Source organism: Mobula birostris, chromosome 28 (assembly GCF_030028105.1).
Source record: "Mobula birostris isolate sMobBir1 chromosome 28, sMobBir1.hap1, whole genome shotgun sequence".
In the NCBI taxonomy this organism is placed as follows: domain Eukaryota; kingdom Metazoa; phylum Chordata; class Chondrichthyes; order Myliobatiformes; family Myliobatidae; genus Mobula; species Mobula birostris.
Genome location: NC_092397.1, coordinates 42,425,535 through 42,442,902, shown reverse-complemented (window position 1 = coordinate 42,442,902; position 17,368 = coordinate 42,425,535). Strand labels below are relative to the sequence as shown.

The 17,368-nt window shown below is 45.6% G+C and overlaps 1 protein-coding gene and 1 non-coding gene across 2 annotated transcripts in view; both read left to right on the top strand.

Moving 5' to 3' along the window:
- The window catches only part of LOC140189259 (uncharacterized), a 105,984-nt gene that overhangs the window by 49,657 nt on the left and 38,959 nt on the right, over positions 1–17,368 (top strand). The window lies entirely within an intron of this gene.
- Positions 15,680–15,751, top strand: trnad-guc (transfer RNA aspartic acid (anticodon GUC)). The gene has a single exon. It is a non-coding gene; the product is annotated as a tRNA-Asp (tRNA).

Here is a 17,368-nt window from a genome sequence, read left to right as displayed (position 1 = left end):
GTGGAGTTCCTGTGCTGGTAGGGATTGTGGACAAGCTGTTTTTGCCAATCTGAATTGACTTGGATTTGAACCTGAGGAAATCCAGGATCCAATTGCACAAGGGGGTATTGAGGCCCAGGTCTTGGAGTTTACTGATTAGTTTTGAGGGGATGACAGTGTTAAATGCTGAACTGTAATCAATAAAGGGCATCCAGATGTTTGCATCTTTGCTGTCCAGATGTTCCAGAGTTATGGGAAAAGCCAACGAGACAGTATCTGCTGTTGCTTCGGTAGGTGAATTGGAGAGGATCCAAGTCACCATTCAGACAAGAGCTGATATGCTTCAACACCAGCCTCTCAAAACACTTCATCACTGTGGATGTAAGTGCCACTGGGCAATAGTCATTTAAACAGATTACCACCGGTATGAATGAAGTTTTCTTGAAGTAGGTGGGTACCACACACTGCCAGTTCGAGAGGTTGAAGATATCCATGAATACACCAGCCAGCTGGTCAGCACAGGTCTTCAGTACTCGGCCAGGTACTCCATCCAGACCGGATGCTTTCCTTGGATTTACTCTCTTGAAGGCAGCCTGCACGTCATCTTCAGATACTGAGACCAAATGACCATCGGGAGACATAGGGCTGGGCGATGGTTCCTCCCTCTTCTGGTGGACAAAATGCGCATAGAAGGCATTGAGCTTGTCTGAAGGTGAAGCTCTGCTGTCCCCTTTGTCACTCTTTACCTTTGCTGGAGGTTCTGGCATTCACACCTTGCCACAGCTGTCGAGCATCTCTCTTTTATTCCAGTCCAGTCCAGAATCTCCACTTCACCTGAGAGATGTCTCTCTGGAGACCATACCCTGCACCTCTTGTAGCATTCTTGATCTCCAGACTTGAATGCCTCTGATCTCTTGATCAGCAGGTTCCAGATTCATTGCTTTTCCAGAGCAGATTTGGGAAAACCCTGAGTGATTTTGTGGGAACACACACCTCCACTGCTGTTTTAATAAAGTCTGTAATAGCCCCAGTGTATTTGTTCAGATCCTTAGATGACTTCTTGTACATGTTCCAGTCCGCTGACTCAAGGCAATTCTGTAACCATTCTTTTTTTTTGGTAATATAATTTTTATTGAATTTTCAAAAGCAATACATGAGAAAATAGAATCTACCCTCCCCCCTCCCCTTAACCCTCCCCACCCCCCATATAAAGTCCTACCTAAAAAGAAAGAAAGAAAGGAAGAAAAGAGCCGCCTGGGTGTTGGAAGGTTTCCACATGCTCCATGGGATTCAAAATAAATTTGGTATAATTATTCGTTACTTTCCCCAAGTGAACAAAGTCTTTATCGGAGCACTTAAATATGCCATCCTATCTTTTGTAAATAAGGGCGCCAAATATTCAAAAATGTTACATATTTGTCTCTTAAATTATAAGTAATTTTTTCGAGTGGAATAGAACTAGCCATTTCATTATTCCAACGATCCATACTTAAATACGAATCAGATTTCCAAGTAACTGCTATAGTCTTCTTAGCTACTGCCAATGCAATTTTTATAAATTATTTCTGATATTTATTCAATTTAAGTTTCGGTTTTATCCCTTCAATATCACCTAATAGAAATAATACAGGGTTATGTGGAAGTTGAGTTCCAGTAATTTGTTCCAATAAGATTCTTAAATTTATCCAAAAGGGTTGAATTTTAAAACAAGACCAAGTAGAATGTAAAAAAGTACCAATTTCTTGATTACACCGAAAACATTTATCAGATAGATTTGAATTTAATCTATCTATTTTTTGCAGTGTAATATATAATTGGTGTAAAAAAAATCGTAACCGTTCTTGTGCCTCCCATGGCTTGCCTTGGGTATCTTGACCTCTGGAGCCTTGTTCCTTAGGCTCTGTCTGTGTGTAGGTAGCAGGAGTACAGTCAAATGATCCGACTTAACAAAATGCAGTCTTGGGAGTGAACGATAGGCATAGTGTAGCTGTGGTTATGGAATCAGTTCAGTGGAGTTACCTATGCCATTTCAGGAGCATGACTCTTCCAGAATTTGGTGGCATGGGACCTATGTTTCCTGTATGTCCTTCCCGATGGCAGCAGTGAGAAGAGAGCATGAGATGGATGAAGGATGCAGTTTTCTTGTAGAAGTAAATGTACTGAATGATGGGGAGGGCTTTGCCTGTGATGAACTTTGAAGTATCCACTACTTCTTGTACACATTTCCATTCCTGATCATTGTGTTTCCATATCAGGCCGTGATGCAACCAGTCAGGATGCTCTCCACTCTGCATCTATATAAGTTTGTCAAAGATTTCGATGACATGCCGATTATTATCAAACTTCTGAGTAGAGTTTCTGCCGATCCTTCTTATATTAAAGACACTTCCTGCTCCTCCCAGGACAGATCCACTGAAATGATAACAACAAGGAATTTAAAGTTACCAACTCCCTTCACCTCCAGTCCCCTGATGATGACTGGCTCTTGGATCTCCGGTTTCCTGTCCCTGTGGTCAGTGATCAGCTCTTTGGTTTTGCTGATATTGAGTGAGAGGTTGTTGTTGTGGCACCATTCAACCAGATCGTCCATCTCCCTCCTGGGGGCAAATGTACCTTTGATTCATCCAATAACAGTGGTGTCATCTGCAAACTAAAATCTGTCACTGGAGTTGTACTTAGCCACACAATCACAGGTATAAAGGGAGTAGAGTAGAGGCCAAGCACAACCTTGTGGTGCACCAGTGCTGATGGTGATTGTGAAGAAGATGTTGTTGACTTTGAATGCAAAGTCTTCACTGTGGAAGGGAATTAGAAATTACAACTGAGGGAGAAGAGTACATTAAAATAAACAAAATATAAGAATTAAAGTTAGATAATGTTTCTCAGAAATGTGAAAATACAGTGTGAAAATTGTATTGTATTGTGACAAATGTGTTTGATGTTATGGGTATTCCAGGGACATGGTTGCAGGCAGACTGGGACTGGGAACTCAGTATTCGAGCATATTCAATGCTCCACACGAATCTGCAAAAGTGAAATGAGGAGGGCTTCCTTGTTCATTGATAAGACTAATCAAACTGGCAGGAAAACAAATTTGTGGAGTGGCCAGAGACTGTTTCCTACAGCATAATGTTACAAAACGTACCCAGGAACAGGACATTTCAGATGTGATGATGTGGGATTAATAAGAGATCCTGTGGTGAAGGATACCTGAGGAAGAAGTGAACACAACATGGGAGGATTCCAGATACAATTTGAGGATGAACACCCACACCCACAACCAATGTCCTCAGCCTAATTAAGGACAATTACAAAGATGTGGAGGTGGGTTGTCTGGGGTTGACAGGGTAAATAGGCTCAGGAGAGCTCAGTGGATGGACAGTCACAGATGTGTAAACAGCTGGTTCATAACGCTCAGCAGATGCAGATCCCAATTAGACAGAGGGACCCAGGAGAATGATGGACCAACGGGGTCAAGGGAAACATTAAATCAAAGCCTAGAGCACAGAGAGTGACAAGGCCGAGAGGTAGACTAACAGACTGAGAATAATTCTGGAACTAGTGGCAAGAGCCTCAATAGCTAAAGCTAACAAAAAATTGTGATAAATTAAACTCAACACTGTGAACATTGTTCACACTAGGGACATGGCACACATCTCAAAATGAGATATTGGCTGACATTTCAACACTGTGCAATAATTTGCAACAGTCACCATCATGACAGAAAAATCTAATGAGACTCGAAGCAAACATCACCAGGTCACAACGACCTGCACTCGAGAGCTTTACTCGAGGGCTGGAGGGAAAGTGGAGGTAGAATTTGCTGTTTGCTGAAATGCATTGTGTTCTACGAAGATCCCATTGGAGTAGAAAACCTCAACTGTCTCCATTGTTCAAGAAAGTTCGAACACAACAGAAGGTAATTGTAGTCCTGTTAACTTCACATGTATTGATGGCAAGATGCTGGAGCCTGATCTATGAAGAAATTACAAGTCATTTAAAGAACTTTAATGTCATCAAACCAAGTGAACATGGTTCAGATTTGTAGCGTCACACTGCAAGAAATTAGAACTTTCAGCCCATTTGGTCCAGGCCAAGGAAAGCTCTCATCCAGGTTGCACCCATATCAGACTGAAACTGGTCTATCCACCTCCCTGTCCAATATATTTTCAGTCTTGGTATTGCACCTGCCTCAGCCACTTCCTCTGACAGCTGACTCCTATTGAGTTGTTAGTTCAATATACCAGAGATTAAGTTCTCCCTCTGGGGGCTGACTGTGGAAGCGACAGCCTTTCTGTTTCCCCACCCGTGCTGAGTGAAGCCATTGACTCTCCGGAAGGGTGAGAGTTAAATTCAGCTGGCGAGAGGCAATGAGCCTGGACTGAAGCAGAGCACTTTCTGCACAGCCATCTAACGGTTTATTTTGCAGAAGAAAGAAGACGGAGGAAGAGAAAATGTTACCAGTGATGCTTCCAGACTATGCCATGCTGTGATAGATACACAGACCAGTTACTCTGAACAGAAATCACCAACTTCACAGTTCTTCCCTTCCACAGACTTTGGGAGTGGCTCTGAAAAGAGCGTTTCAGTAAATTTCAGTCTTTTCAACTTCAGTCACCACTTACTGGCACCTGACAGTCCCTAGTACAGTGTGAGAGTGTGGGGTTCATTCTGTACCCGTCAGTCTCTGGTACCGTGTGGGAGTGTGGGGTTCATTCTGTACCCGTCAGTCTCTGGTACCGTGTGGGAGTGTGGGGTTCATTCTGTACCCGTCAGTCTCTGGTACCGTGTGGGAGTGTGGGGTTCATTTTGTACCCGTCAGTCTCTGGTACAGTGTGAGAGTGTGGGGTTCATTCTGTACCCGTCAGTCTCTGGTACCGTGTGGGAGTGTGGGGTTCATTCTGTACCCGTCAGTCTCTGGTACATTGTGAGATTTGTGGTTAACACTGCATCTTCCAATTTCTCATGTAGTGTAACATTACAAAATTTCTTTCAGATTCATTCTTGCAGTTGAATTTTTTGATTAAATCTACAAACCCCATTTCCAGAAAAGTTGAGATATTTTCCAAAATGCAATAAAAACAAAAATCTGTGATATGTTAACTCACATGAACCTTTATTTAACTGACAAAAGTACAAAGAAAAGATTTTCAATAGTTTTACTGACCAACTTAATTGTATTTTGTAGATATACACAAATTTAGAATTTGACGGCTGCAACACACTCAACAAAAGTTGGGACAGAGTTAAAATAAGATTGAAAAGTGCACAGAATATTCAAGTAACACCGGTTTGGAAGACTCCACATTAAACAGGCTAATTGGAAGCAGATGAGGTATCATGACTGGGTAAAAAAGTAGCGTCCATCAAAGGCTCAGTCTTTGCAAGCAAGGATGGGTCGTGGCTCACCCCTTTGTGCCAAAATTCGTGAGAGAATTGTTAGTCAGTTCAAAAGGAACATTTCTCAATGCAAGATTGCAGAGAATTTAGGTCTTTTAACATCTACAGTACATAATATTGTAAAAGATTCAGAGAATTCAGAGACATCTCAGTGCGTAAAGGGCAAGGTCAGAAACCACTGTTGAATGCGCGTGATCTTCGAGCCCTCAGGCGGCACTGCCTAAGAAACCGTCATGCTACTGTGACAATTACAGCCACCTGGGCTCGGGAGTACTTCAGAAAACCATTGTCACTCAACACAGTCCGTCGCTGCATCCAGAAATGCAACTTAAAACTGTATTACGCAAGGAGGAAGCCATACATCAACTCTATGCGGAAACGCCGGCGAGTTCTCTGGGCCTGAGCTCATCTCAGATGGACCGAGAGACTGTGGAACCGTGTGCTGTGGTCAGATGAGTCCACATTTCGGCTCGTTTTCGGAAAAAAACGGGCGTTGAGTTCTCCGTGCCAAAGATGAAAACGACCATCCAGATTATTATCAGTGAAAGGTGCAAAAGCCAGCATCTGTGATGGTATGGGGGTGCATCAGTGCCTACGGCATGGGTGAGTTGCATGTATGTGAAGGTACCATTGACTCTGGGGTATATATTAGGATTTTAGAGAGACATATGTTGCCATCAGGGCGACGTCTCTTCCCGGGACGTCCATGCTTATTTCAGCAGGACAATGCCAGACCACATTCTGCACGGGCTACAACAGCGTGGCTTTGTAGACACAGAGTGTGTGTGCTTGACTGGCCTGCTGCCAGTCCAGATCTATCTCCTATTGAAAATGTATGGCGCATCATGAAGAGGAGAATCAGACAACGGAGACCACGGACTGCTGAGCAGCTGAAGTCTTATATCAAGCAAGAATGGACAAAATTTCCAATTGCAAATCTACTACAATGAGTATCCTCAGTTCCAAAACAATTAAAAATGTTATTAAAAGGAAAGGTGATGTAAACAATGGTAAACATGCCTCTGTCCCAGCTTTTGTTGAGCGTAAATTCTAAATTTGTGTAAATTTACAAAATACAATTAAGTTGGTCAGTAAAATTATTGAAAATCTTTTCTTTGTACTTTTGTCAGTTAAATAAAGGTTCACGTGAATTAACATATCACAGATTTTTGTTTTTATTGCATTTTGGAAAATATCCCAACTTTTCTGGAAATGGGGTTTGTATTTTTCATTTTGATCGATACCACAGGGTCAATGCCACTGGTTACATTGAACTAATATTCAGGTACTTTGCAGCAGAGTAACTGGAGCAACAAGACTGGACCATTCAATCAAACACTATTCTGTGATAAATATGTAACTTTCCTCGAGTCTCAGTGTGGGAGGGTTTGAGTAGTGTATACTCTGTAGTGACATTTGGACTGATGGAATTGAGACTGATTTTGACTGTAGATTTGCACAGTGATCAGTGATGGGAACTCTGTCTGATCAGATTAAAACACACATGGGCTGATCAGATCACTGATGACATGAATATTGGTGCAGTTGTGGGTGGTGAGGAAGGTTGTCAAATGGACAGAACTGGATGTAGATCAGTTGGAATCATGGATGGAGAAATGGGGGATGGAGTTTATTCTGGACAAGTGTGATGAGTTTTACAGGTCCAATGTTGGAGGAAAGTACACAGTAAATGGCAGCAGCCTTAGGAGCACTGAGGGATCTTGATGTATTCATCCATATCATCCTGCAAGTGGTATTGAAAGCAAATGGAGCTGTGCGGTAACCTTGTCTTCATCAGTCATGGTGTTGTGTACAAACCATAGGATGACATGTTACAGCTGGACAAACCCTTGGTTAGGTCACGTTTCGAGCCGTGTGTGCAGTTCTGTTTGCTACATCACAGAAAGGACGTGGGGACTGTGGAAAGGGCGCAGAAGAGATTTCCCAACGTGTTGGATAACACTTGGATTTTTAAAAATTTTATTTATAGATACAGAGCAAAATAAACCCTTCGAGCCACACCGCCCAGCAAACTCTGGCAACCCAATTTAACCCTAATCTATTCACAAGATAGTTTACAATCACGAGTTAACCTTCCCGCTCCATCGTTGGACTGTGGGAAGAAACAGGAGGACCTGAAGAAAACTGACGCAATCCACAGGAAGAACATACAGAGACTCTTTAAAGAAGGTGCAGGGACTGAATTCTGAACTCCGCTGCCCCGAGCTGTAACAGCGTCGTGCAAATCCCTACATGGTCATGTCGGCACAGAGTGCAGTCTCACCTGACACCAGTGTCAGCAGAGGTATCGTGGGCCGAATGGGCTGTTCCTAATCCTGTTTGCAGCTATAAGCAGTATAGAGAACATGACATTTTATTGATGGGGAACTGAATAGAAATGTCAGGAGCTTATGCTTCCCTTATAGAAACATTGAAACATAGAAAACAATACAGGACCTTTGGTGCACAATGCTGTGCCACGCATGTACTTACTTTAGAAATTACCTAGGTTTACACTATCCCTCTAGTTTTCTAAGCTCCATGTACCTATCCAAGAGTCTTTTAAAGACATTATTGTACCCGCCTCCAACACCGTCGCCGGCGGCCCATTCCACGCACTCACCACTCTCTGCGTAAAAAACATACCCCTGACATCTGCTCTGTACTTACTTCCAAGCAGCTTAAAACTGTGCCCTCTCGTGCTAGCTATTTCAGCTCTGGGGAAAAGCCTCTGACTATTCACATGATCAATGCCTCTCATCATCTTATACACCATATATAGGGTGGGGGAGCCCATTTATACATTATTCAAGGAAGAATCTCAATGTATTGGAATCAGTTCAGGAATGTTTACTGGACCAATACTGGCAGTGGCCTGGTTGTCTGACGACGAGAGTCTGGGCTTGTGTTTTCTGTTTGTACTGTCTCCATGTGCTTGTAAGACCATAACATATAGGAGCAGAAGTAGGCCATTCAGCCCATTGAGTCTGCTCTGTCATTGAATCATGGGCTGATCCAATTCTACCAGTCATCCCCACTCCCCTGCCTACTCCTTATACCCTTTTATGCCCTGGTTAATCAAGAACCTATCTACCTCTGCTTTAAATGCACCCAAAGACTTGGCCTCCATAGCCGCTCGTGGCACCAAATTCCACAGCTTTACCACCCTCTGAGTAAAGTAATTTCTCCGCATCTCCGGTCTTAATGGACAATCCGTCAATCCTGAAGTCATGCCTCTTGTCCTGGACCCCCTACCATGGGAAATAAGTTTTCCATATCTAATCTGTTCAGGCCTTTTAGCATTCGGAATGTTTCTATGAGATCCCCCCTCATTCTCCTAAACTCCAGGGAATACAGCCAAAGAGCTGCCAGACGTTCCTCATATGGTAAACCTTTCATTCCTGGAATCATTCTCGTGAATATGTTCTGAACCCTCTCCAATGTCAGTATATTCTTTCTAAAATGAGGAGCTCAGAACTGCGCACAATACTCCAAGTGTGGACTAACGAGTGCCTTATAGAGCATCAACATCACACCCCCGCTCTAATATTCTATACATTAGAAATTGCATTTGCCTTCTTCACCACGGACTCAACCTGGAGGTTAACCTTTAGGGTATCCTGCACAAGGCATCCCAAGTCTCTTTGCATCTCTGCATTTTGAATTCTCTCCCCATCTAAATAATAGTCTGCCCATTTATTTATTCTACCAAAGCGCATGACCATACACTTTACAACATTGTATTTCATTTGCCACTCCTTTGACCATTCCGCTACACTATCTAAGTCTCTCTGTAGGCTTCCTGTTTCCCCAACACTACACGCTTCTCCACCTATATTTGTATCATCGGCCAAGATTAAGGGAGGCAGTTGTGCTGGTCCACAAATCAAGCAGGCCAGCAATAACAGGCAATTCAAAGAACTATTGGGACCAGAGAAAATGCATGGAAGGCATTCAAGGAAGTTGTTGAAAATGTTCAATATTTTCCCAGGGACCAGGGAAATATTGACCAGCTGTGGTTCACTGTAACTGTTGTACTGGAAATGTGTGTCTGGGTCCTGGGCTCAGTGTGGGACTGAATGTCTCTGCTGTCTGAGACTGTGGAACGAATGAGCTGTCAGTGCCTCTGTGCTCAGTAACACACCTTGTGTGTGAGAGATGGAGCCACTGCTCTGTTCATTGAGCCTTGGCAAGAGGGAACATTGGCATACATTGAAGTCTTTCCTGCAGGTAGGAGAAGGAACGTGAAAGAGGTAAAAGGCAGACACGGTGTGAAGCGACTGGTGCAGCCAGTGCCAGTGTGTGAGGCCACTCACAGGCTGCAGCTCTCAGCTTCTTCTGAGCAGCAGATGGAGGCGGCTCCAAACCAAGGAAGAGACAGACAAACCCCTCTACTTCCCGGTACGGATCCGGGAGTGGAACAGAGGGATGGACACAACATTCATTTCCCATGGGATTCACCACTCGGAACACTCACTGTCCAGCAACAACAGGCATTGGGAAATGGGCTAATGGGAAACTGTCTTCCCATGGTCAGGGGAGAGGAAGCAGCAATTAATAGTCACCAGCAACTTCTTCCCACTCCGCCACACTCGCCGTGGCCCAATCCCAGCGCAGGAATTAATTCTCACTCCACATTCAAGCTACAGGACCTAGACCTCTGCAACTGGATCCATGACTTCCTAACCGGAATACCACAATCTGTGTGGACTGGAATAACATTTCCACCTCAATGACAATTAACACTGATACTCCACAGGGCTGTGTGCTTATCTCACTGCTCCACTGTCTCTACACCCACAACTGTGTGGCTAGGCATAGCTCAAACAGCATTTATAAATTTGCTGATGATACAACCACTGTTGCAGAATTTCAGATGGTGACAATAGATCCTAAATTAGGGTGAACTACCAGTTAGTGGAGTGTTGTGGCAGCAACAATCTTGCACTCAACGTCAGCAAGATCAAAACGCTGATTGTGGACTTCAGGAAAGGTGAGATGAAGGAACACAAACCAATCCTCATCAAGGGATCAGAAGTGGAGAGAGTGGACAATTGCAAGTTCCTGGGTGTCAGCAACTCTGAGGATCTAACCTGGATGCAACATATGATGCAGTTATGAAGAAGGCAAGACAGCGGCTATATTTCATTAGGAGTTGGAGGAGATTTGGTTTGTCAACTAAAGCACTAAATAAACTTCTACAAACGTAGAGTGGAGATCATTCTGACTGCTGCATCTCCATCTGGTATGGGGGGGGTGGGCTTCTGAACGAGATCAAAATAAATAGCAAAAACTTGTAAAACTAGTCAACTCTACCATGGGTCCAGGCTCGGTAGTACACAACATCTTCAAGGAGCGGTGCCTCAGGAAGGCACTGATCATCATTGAGGATCGCCACCACCCAGGACGTGCCCTTTTCACACTGTTACCATCGGGAAGGAGGGAGAGAATGCTGAAGGCACACAGTCGCTGATTCAGGAACAGCTTCTTCCCCTCTGACACCCAAATTCTGAATTCTCAATGGGCATTGAACCCAAGAGCACTACCTAACTACTTTTTCTTTTAATTTATGTTTGAATTCATGTTTAACTACGTACTTTAACTTAAATATTTAATACTTAATGTAACTCAGTTTTTTCTCTATATTTATTTATTATGGATATCATTGTACCACTGCTGTAAAGTTAACAAATGTCACGATGTATGCCAGTGATATTAAATCTGATTCTGATTAAGTTGCTAATTGACTCTGCCTCTGTTTCTATGAAACGATGTGACGTCAGCAAAGAATCGACAAATAAAAATGAAGAGAAGAATGAGCGACGTCCACAACGGAGCAGCGCGTCACCACGTTCAGACAACAGCAGAGAGGCGCAGCGGCAGCGTGCTGGGCCCATGGGCGTCCATTCGGCCGGTAGATTGACGATTGTTTCCATGGAGAGCTCTGGAGGTGTCGGAGCTCCTATCAAATTAACCCGGGTTTATCAGCATAGTAGAAAACTGTCCTGACGTGTGTAAACTTAGAGAGCGTCACATGGAGTACTTCATGCCGATGTTTTTGGAATCTGGAACCCATGCCCGACTGGCTGGTGAGGCAGGTACACTCACAACATTGGAGAATTGTCTGGGCGACCACCTGAATCATTAAGACACTGAAGGCAACAGCTAGTAAGCGAGCCCTTTTCTGGTGTGATCGGTAGTTGATTGTCAGCGTGACATTGTGGGCCGAAAGGCCTGTTTTCGGGCCGCATGATTCAGTGAATCTATATTACATCTGTGAATCACAATAAAGGGTTTTATTTACTCTGGTAAAGGGAGAGGGGGATGAGAGAGATCCCACTGTGTATAAATAGAGTGGATGGTGAGTAGACTGACGGTACTCAGTGTGAACACATCATATACATGATTTGATGTGTCCTCGTTGGCTGTGGGAATCTGGGTTAGAGTAAGAGCAGGAAGCTGCACTGATCGGTTCACGGGGGAAAATGCGAGGGACAGCACTTCAATCCTTGATCCACTGGCCAGCCCAGGGTGAATAATAATTTTACACTCACTCGTCGATTTAAATGACTTCTGGAATTCGTATGCGAGTTGTCAGGGTTGGACCACTCGGACGCTAGAAGTGTATGACTGTGGTCCTGACGAAGGGTCTCGGCCTGAAACGTCGACTGCACCTCTTCCTAGAGATACTGCCTGGCCTGCTGCGTTCACCAGCAACTTTTATGTGTGTTGCTTGAATTTCCAGCATCTGCAGAATTCCTGTTGTTGTTGACTGTGGTTCGAGCTGTTTTCTGAATTGTGGTCACTGTGATTCCTCACTCTGGTGCAGTTCCTGTTATGTCCGGTTGAGGTCGCCATCCTCCGTCAGACCGGAGATACACAACACCCAGTGTTTCAATGAAGTGGGAGTGGTCGCTTCAGAATTGGATTAGCTACATATCGTTTCCCGCCTGTCGCACTAAAAAAACAGAAATATAAATATATAACTGTGATTAAAAATGTTGATTCCAACAACACGGATTTGGGCTCGAACGAGGGAAGTTCCTTTCGCTAATCCTTGAGCACAACAGGTGACTGAATCGCTGGAGCAAACTGAGACACTGCTGTGAGAGGGACACGAGTGAAAGGCTCCAGTATTACAGCTGAGAAACATCAAGGTAATTCTGTTCACCCTCCTGTCCTCTTAAATGTGCCTGACATGGGCTACTAATAACAATTCCTCGTTAGTATCACACATCAAAGTTGCTGGTGAACGCAGCAGGCCAGGCAGCATCTCTAGGAAGAGGTGCAGTCGACGTTTCAGGCCGAGACCCTTCGTCAGGACTAACTGAAGGAAGAGTGAGTAAGGGGATTTGAAAGTTGGAGGGGGAGATCCAAAATGATAGGAGAAGACAGGAGGGGGAGGGATAGAAACCCGGACTCCAGCAACGACCATGGACACCTTCACAACGATTGCGCAACCACCAACTGCAACTCCAGCCTTGAACTCCAGGCCAGGTCTTTGTGTGCTGCTGTTGTGACTCCCGTCTCCCCTTCCCCCACCACCACTCCGCAACCCCGTCTTCCTCAGATCCCACCGTCAGCTCCTGGGCCCTCAGAGGCTCCATCTTCCTCTCACCCCAACTTTCCCCTCTCCACTGACACCCCCAGCCTCCCCCCTCCCCCCTCTGATCCCAGCTCTCATCTGTGCCGGGTCTTTACCATCCCCTCCAACCTTCAACTGTCGGAGGCAGAACGCTCTGTTCTCAGTAAGGGCCTCACGTTTGTCCCCCTTCGCCCACACCTCAGCGAGTTCCGTGTTCGCCATGATGCGGAACTTTTCTTCCGCCGTCTCCGTCTCCGAGCCTACTTCTTCGGCAAGGACTCTTCCACCCCCACCGATGACCCCTTCTCCCGTCTTCAACCCTCCTCTTCTTCATGGACACCCCGCTCTGGCCTTCTGCCTGCTCTGGATCTCTTTATCGCTAACTGCCGACGGGACATCAATCGTCTCGACTTCACCGCACCTTGTCCCCATTCCAACCTCACTCCTTCAGAACGCTCTGCTCTCCACTCCCTCCGCACTAATCCTAACCTTATTATTAAACCCGCCGATAAGGGGGGTGCTGTCGTAGTCTGGCGTACTGACCTCTGCCTTGCCGAGGCACAGCGACAACTCGTGGATACCTCCTCTTATTTACCCCTCGATCGTGACCCCACTAAGGAGCACCAGGCCATTGTCTCCCACACCTTCACCGACTTTATCCGCTCAGGGGATCTCCCATCCACTGCTACCAACCTTATAGTTCCCACACCCCGCACTTCCCGTTTCTACCTCCTACCCAAGATCCACAAACCTGCCTGTCCTGGCCGACCTATTGTTTCAGCTTGCTCCTGCCCCACCGAACTCGATTCTGCATACCTCGACACGGTTTTATCACCCCTTGTTCAATCCCTTCCCACCTATGTTTGTGACACTTCTCACGCTCTTAAACTTTTCGATGATTTTAAGTTCCCTGGCCCCCACCGCTTTATTTTCACCATGGATGTCCAGTCCTTATATACTTCCATCCCCCATCAGGAAGGTCTCAAAGCTCTACGCTTCTTTTTGGATTCAAGACCTAATTAGTTCCCCTCTACCACCACTCTGCTCCGCCTAGCGGAATTAGTCCTTACTCTTAATAATTTCTCCTTTGGCTCCTCCCACTTCCTCCAAACTAAAGGTGTAGCTATGGGCACCCGTATGGGTCCTAGCTATGCCTGCCTTTTTGTTGGGTTTGTGGAACAATCTATGTTCCGTGCCTATTCTGGTATCTGTCCCCCAGTTTTCCTTCGCTACATCGACGACTGCATTGGCGCTGCTTCCTGCACGCATGCAGAACTCGTTGACTTTATTAACTTTGCCTCCAACTTTCACCCTGCTCTCAAGTTTACCTGGTCCATTTCCGACACCTGCCTCCCCTTTCTAGATCTTTCTGTTTCTGTCTCTGGAGACAGCTTATCCACTGATGTCTACTATAAGCCTACTGACTCTCACAGCTATCTGGACTATTCCTCTTCTCACCCTGTCTCTTGCAAAAACGCCATCCCCTTCTCGCAATTCCTCCGTCTCCGCAGCATCTGCTCTCAGGATGAGGCTTTTCATTCTAGGACGAGGGAGATGTCTTCCTTTTTTAAAGAAAGGGGCTTCCCTTCCTCCACTATCAACTCTGCTCTTAAACGCATCTCCCCCATTTCACGTACATCTGCTCTCACTCCATCCTCCCGCCACCCCACTAGGAGTAGGGTTCCCCTGGTCCTCACCTACCACCCCACCAGCCTCCGGGTCCAACATATTATTCTCCGTAACTTCCGCCACCTCCAACGGGATCCCACCACTAAGCACATCTCCCCCCCCCCCCCGCATTCCGCAGGGATCGCTCCCTACGCGACTCCCTTGTCCATTCGTCCCCCCCATCCCTCCCCACTGATCTCCCTCCTGGCACTTATCCTTGTAAGCGGAACAAGTGCTACACATGCCCTTACACTTCCTCCCTTACCACCATTCAGGGCCCCAAACAGTCCTTCCAGGTGAGGCAAAACTTCACCTGTGAGTCGACTGGGGTGATATACTGCGTCCGGTGCTCCCGATGTGGCCTTTTATATATTGGCGAGACCCGACACGGACTGGGGGACCGCTTTGCTGAACATCTATGCTCTGTCCGCCAGAGAAAGCAAGATCTCCCAGTGGCCACACATTTTAATTCCACATCCTATTCCCATTCTGACATGTCTATCCACGGCCTTCTGTACTGTAAAGATGAAGCCACACTCAGGTTGGAAGAACAACACCTTATATTCCGTCTGGGTAGCCTCCAACCTGATGGCATGAACATCGACTTCTCTAACTTCCGCTAAGGCCCCACCTCCCCCTCGTACCCCATCTGTTACTTATTTTTATGCACACATTCTTTCTCTCACTCTCCTTTTTCTCCCTCTGTCCCTCTGAATATACCTCTTGCCCATCCTCTGGGTCCCCCCCCACCGTCTTTCTTCCCGGACCTCCTGTCCCATGATCCTCTCGTATCCCCTTTTGCCTATCACCTGTCCAGCTCTTGGCTCTATCCCTCCCCCTCCTGTCTTCTCCTATCATTTTGGATCTCCCCCTCCCCCTCCAACTTTCAAATCCCTTACTCACTCTTTCTTCAGTTAGTCCTGACGAAGGGTCTCGGCCTGAAACGTCGACTGCACCTCTTCCCACAGATGCTGCCTGGCCTGCTGCGTTCACCAGCAACTTTGATGTGTGTTGCTTGAATTTCCAGCATCTGCAGAATTCCCGTTGTCCTCATTAGTATAGTGGTTAGTATCCCCGCCTGTCACGTGGGAGACCGGGGTTCAATTCCCCGATGGGGAGATGTAGTTTTACTACATTACTGTATTCAATGGGAATATTGACTTCAAAAGACAAATAAAATCGGACAAAGAATTTGTGTTTACGCTATTCAGTTCATTGGGCATTGGGAAGGATGGAATTGCTTGGGCTGCTGTGAGCCTTCCGAGAAGAAAGTGGTGTTATTGTCAACCTCTTTCCTCAAGTATCCCCTGAGAATCTATATCTCAGCACCGTTATTTGTTACTTGTTCGTTGTTACAGAGTCCATCATTCCGAGCATATTAATCCGGGGTTTTTGTTGTCAACTATGAATTCCCGCATGGTCCCGCCACAGTAGTAAGGTAACTAACCAAAATCAGTTCAGACGAAGGGTGCCGGTCGGAAACATCGACTGTTTACTCTTTTCCATTGATTTGCTTGGTCTGCTAAGTTCCTTCAGCATTTTGTGTGTGTTGCTTGGATTTCCAGCATCTGCAGATTTCTCCTGTGTGTGACCAATATTAAGTGTCACCCTGGAACACATCGATTGCATCCTCATCTTGTTTTGGTGTGCAAAATGGCTCCAGTCCCCTGCTGTGCAAAGAGAAACTCTGCTCTTCAAAGACCTTTCTTCCCTGGGTTGACTGTACACGATCTGTGAACTATCCTTGCCAAGACGCTACATTAACTTGACTTGCTGTAACATCCACAGTCCCCACTTCCCTTTCCGTCCTGTAAACGACCACATGAATTGTGGATGCAGCTGAATTGCACAGAAAGTTCGAGTCTCCCCAGTGATCCTGTCATCGTCTGTCTGCACAGTAGGATTGCTGAACGATAGGAGGCAGCTGTCCTTCAGGTCCTCTCTCCACAGAGTGCTCTCAGTAAGATATCTAAACAAATTTCAACACCAGCAAGAATATAAACCCCCTTGCCCACTGTACACTGGAGTTACACAAACTTCCTGGCAGAGAATGAGGCTAATCAGAAGGGTTCCAAAGGTGACGATAGAGTCGTATGTAACTCCTGCCCAAACTTCTTCACTTTAACAGCTTCTAACGGGATCTGCACGGATAAAATCGACGATGTTTTGCATTATTTCAGTCCAATAATGACACAAGTGCCTCCCCTCTCGGCCAACAGGAAGTTTAATGCTGTTCAGATTTGAAAGGCCATGATGCAGGTTGCTGCCACTTTGTTAGATATGTCTTTGATGACCAGACTTGTATCATGTAGCACTACAGCAGTGTTGTTAGCCGATCACCGCAACACTGGGGTCATACTGATGTTCTCACGATCCCGTCTGGTAGGTCTCCAGAACAGGAACACTACAAACCAGTAACGCTCATCATTCTCCTCATCCGTCAATGCTGGCAGGTGTTAGATTTTCTGCTACAGACTCCAAATATCAATAAATATTTGACAGCTTTTGTTCAGGCCAAAGGCTCAATTTAAAGGCAAAGAGGATACTCCTGGCAAACAGCAGTAGGCCTGCCAGCCAATACTGTAAGTGCCATTAACATAAATTATAGGATCACTGGTGACATGGACATTGCACGTAGTGTAACCTAAATCTGATCCCATCACCCTGTAGTTGCAGTAACAGACTTCACCCTCATCCTCATGAAGCAGCTTCAGAGCTGAGGATTCATGCAGTCCA